The sequence below is a fragment of the Myodes glareolus genome, chromosome 19 (assembly GCF_982192425.1).
Source record: "Myodes glareolus chromosome 19, mMyoGla1.1, whole genome shotgun sequence".
NCBI classification, from domain to species: domain Eukaryota; kingdom Metazoa; phylum Chordata; class Mammalia; order Rodentia; family Cricetidae; genus Myodes; species Myodes glareolus.
Window position 1 is genome coordinate 63,886,019 of NC_142044.1, and position 4,246 is coordinate 63,890,264.

The 4,246-nt window shown below is 49.0% G+C and overlaps 1 long non-coding RNA gene across 1 annotated transcript; it reads left to right on the top strand.

Annotated features, from left to right (window-relative positions):
* On the top strand, positions 1-3,945 carry LOC148119029 (uncharacterized). The gene is made up of 2 exons (XR_015735707.1): positions 1-2,377; positions 2,839-3,945. It is a non-coding gene; the product is annotated as an uncharacterized LOC148119029 (long non-coding RNA).
* The last annotated feature ends 301 nt before the right edge of the window (positions 3,946-4,246 follow it).

Here is a 4,246-nt window from a genome sequence, read left to right on the forward strand (position 1 = left end):
GGCCGCAGCCACATTCTCCATTATCAAGATGGCGCTGACATCCGGCTTCACCGCCAGGTGAACGCACATGTGCTCGGTAATTTCCCACTGAGTCCCCGCCTACTCCCGAGGCATCACCTGGGACTGGGAACAATGGACCTATCCAAGAGTGACACGTCCAAAGCAGGGTCTGTTTCCTATATAAGGGATGGGTTCCATCTTATCTGGGTCTCCGCCATGTTGGCTGATGCCCGCTCTCCCAAGGGGCATTAAAGCTTTACTGCAGAAGGATCCTATGTGTACCGCGTGGTTCTTGCTGGCGAGACGGTAGCGCGGGACATCTGGTGCCGAAACCCGGGAAAAAGAAAAACTTTACACCACCGGAGACCCCTTGGACACAAGGAGGATTCAGAACTGTAGGCATGCGTGCTCAGAGAGGTACGTTCTAAAGTCCAGAGAGCATATCAGAAACTGAGCAGCAATGGGAGGTTGTGCGCGCACCCAGATAAGTTAAAAAATGACCCTCCGGTAAAGAATGGGGGAGACAGAAAAGAAAATAAGTTAAAAAGGACCCTCCGGTAAAGAATGGGGGAGACAGAAAAGAAAATAAGTTAAAAAGGACCTCCCGGTAATTTTGGGAGAGTGGAGATGGGGGAGAAGGCTGATTTGCAGGGTCAAAAGCTTTATGTTATGTTGTTCATGTTGTCTTTTGTGTACTGGATGGGAGAGGGATATTTAAACTTGGAGACTGCTGAGGATGTGGTGTTTTGGGAGGGAGGTTCTGTTTTCGTCTCCACGGAGGGGGAGAGCCTAAGGGTGTACTTGGGATTTACGTGGTTTGAATCACCGAGACCTCCTGAAATGTTGTAATGTATACCCCTAAAATTCAGCGGCCCAATAACAGCAGGAAGCAGCCAAAGAGACTAAACGACGCCCAAATTCCCTTAAAGATTAAATGAGGTCCTTTCAAGCCTGCTTCTCTGAGTTCAGCTTTGCTCCATACACCGGTTTGGGCTCGAAATGGGTACAGCTGGGGCTGGAGGGCGGCTGGAGCGGAGCTTTGCTCTGTGGCTATGGTGGGGAGCACGTTGCGCCGGCTCAATTGGTGCGACTCGGTTGGTGCCTGGCCTGGAGGATGTCACAGCGGTGCCACAGGCAGCCGGGCCAAAAGGCTTACAATGTACCTAAAACTATGAGGGTCTCTGAGGGTAAAATGGCTCTGGTTCCATTTGGCTATGCTAAACGATGCTAACTTCAGGCAGGGCTGGTCGTATTTATCATAATAAAAGCGCAATTAAGGTTTAAATGCAGTAAACAGGCAGTACCGTATTACATCTACATAGTGCGACTTAAGTTTTTAAGAACTGCTTAGCATTTTAGAAACTCAAGTCCTCCTGAAAGATTGCTATGTATACGCTTGGCTTGTCTGGTGTTTCGGGTTCCACAGGGAGATGGATGCGAAGGGCCCTTGGATTTTGGGGTGATTGGGTCGTTGACTGGATCTGTGAGAGTTTACAGCCGCTTTTGCTGTGGCACAGATGTTGAGAGTTGGCTAGTAGGAAAGCGGCCCTGTTCGCCGCCTCTCCCATTGGCCCCTTGAGCCACAGCAGCTCTGGCGCGGACCTTGAGATGTTGCCACCTGTGCCGCCTAGGTCTGAGTGTCGGCTCCCGCCACACGCCGCCACCAACACAGCCTTAGAGAACTAGGCTAGCCCCGCGGGGAAGGCAGGGGCGCCTGGGGGTGGAGCCGCCACTTCCTGGCCTGGGACACAGGGATCCCCGCAGCAGCAAGCAGGCCCAGGGCCGCGCACAGCACTTGGATGGCGGGCGGGCTCTGGAACCCAAGGCCACCGTACCAGCAAGGAATACAGGAGCCAATAAATCTTAAATCTAATATCAACAAACAGGGCCTGGGTTTTTCCTAGGCGCCACTGGGGCAACACGGCCCATACCGTAAAAAACAGAGATCCCCATATGGGTTCCCCAATGGCCACGTTATCTTAGGACTCCAGGCTGGAAACAGAAAAACGGTTTTCTCATATTTTTAAAACAATAATCTCATCTGTGCCAGATTTAAAATGGTTTAATTCTAAGGCCTACTATAATGACACAGACAAACAAGATTGCTCTTTACAACAGAGACCTATAGGTCTCTAAATTCAAGACCAGCCTACTTCCAGTACTGACTGTGCTAAATTTTTACACTGAGTTTTTTAATACTCTTAAATGTTATTTTGGGAGAAGAGTTTGTTTATGTTTTTTTTCTAGAAATGCTACTATTCATGCTATGGATTCATCTGTCCAGAGGCCTGAGGACAAAGCCTCTGCTATGGAGCTGTCTGGCCTGATTGCTGCGGAGCTGGCGGGTTCCTGAGGGATGGTCCAGCTCCTGCCCTTGGTCTGTCAGTTATTGCTATGTTGTTGTTGTACATTGCAATGTTGTTGTTGCTGTGCCATTGCTATGCTGCTAGATTTCCCCTTGTTTTGTCAGTTATTGCTTGCTATCAGTTTCCCTTATCCTGTCAGTTATTTCTGCTAAACACTATGGGTATCTTCAAGATAGGTTACAAAATGCCATGGTTATTTAAATTAAAAATTGAATAAATATCTATTTAAACAAAAAGGGGGGGAATAATAAAGGAACTGCCCCCGATGCCAAGAATGGCCATCGCCATGGCTCTGTTCACCATAAATTTTTTAAATCTGGATAATAATGGCCAAAATGCTACAACACGACATTGTTCGGATCCGCAGCGGCCCAAAGAGTTGGTTAAGTGGAAAGATGTGCTTTCTAATGAATGGAAAGGCCCGGATCCCATCTTATTGAGATCCAGGGGAGCTGTTTGTGTCTTCCCACAGGATCAAGAAAGCCCATTCTGGCTGCCAGAGCGATTGACCTGAACAGTGAAGAGTGATCCACAACACACGGATTCGCCTGAGGACCTGGCTGCTGTTCCTCCTGCCATTTTGCAGATGGATGACAGAGCACCGATGGAGGACACTCTCAGCTTTCCCGAAGCTGTTACCAGTCAGCCATAGGATGGCGGTGCTTCCTTGACTTTTTACAACCAATATGACTCTGGGCCCCCTCCCCCTACCGTCCTAGAGATGATTTATAAGCTTGGCCATAGGATTACAGTCCTGGGTCGTGTCTTTCTTCCCCTACTTCAAAGAATGGGTGGGGGTGGAAATGTTTTGGAACAGTCCTATGCTATGGATTAGTGTTTCTCCTCTGGATGGTCTGCTGACTCAAATCCCAAAATCGTAGGGACAAAGTGGTTATTGCACAAGCGCTGGCTGCCCTGGAACAGGGGCCTCTACTGATATATGGCTATCTATGTTAAAGCAGTAAGGTTTAAGCCAACCAGCTCCTGCACCCCTAGGACTGTGGTCCATTGCACAGGGTGGAGTGCTTGGCTTAGCTAGCCCTGAAGGTTGTTGAGCTGAAGAGCATCGCACAGAGAATGGCCCTCTCTGAGAGATAAGTCGCTTTGCTTAAGGGTTTCCTGCCGTATATTCCCTTTCCCAGAAAATTGACAAAGGGCAGGCCGGATAGGTTCCAGGTGTCATGAGCCTAGGGACAGATTCCGTGTAAGCCCATTTTAATGTTTTCATTTTGGGAAGTGCGACCTCTATCTTTACCTTCCTAGGGAGTTGCCTTTCTGCAAAGAAGTAAAATTAGGGGGAGATGTAAAAGGCCGCAGCCACATTCTCCATTATCAAGATGGCGCTGACATCCGGCTTCACCGCCAGGTGAACGCACATGTGCTCGGTAATTTCCCACTGAGTCCCCGCCTACTCCCGAGGCATCACCTGGGACTGGGAACAATGGACCTATCCAAGAGTGACACGTCCAAAGCAGGGTCTGTTTCCTATATAAGGGATGGGTTCCATCTTATCTGGGTCTCCGCCATGTTGGCTGATGCCCGCTCTCCCAAGGGGCATTAAAGCTTTACTGCAGAAGGATCCTATGTGTACCGCGTGGTTCTTGCTGGCGAGACGGTAGCGCGGGACAGTCTTCTAAAGAGATAACGTACTGTTCAGCTCCAGTTCCACCTCAGCTGCCATCCCTCAGAACAATCCTCGCATGTAAGGCAGTTTTCTTCTTTTAAAAATTAATTAACTGACTTATTGGGTATGTGGGGCATTGTGCCACGGCATACATGTGGAAGTCACAGCTGTGGGAATAGGTTCTCTCCTTCCACCATATGAATTTCAGGGACTGAACTCAGTTTCACCTTTGCCCTCTCAGGTCTTTGCTTGTTTT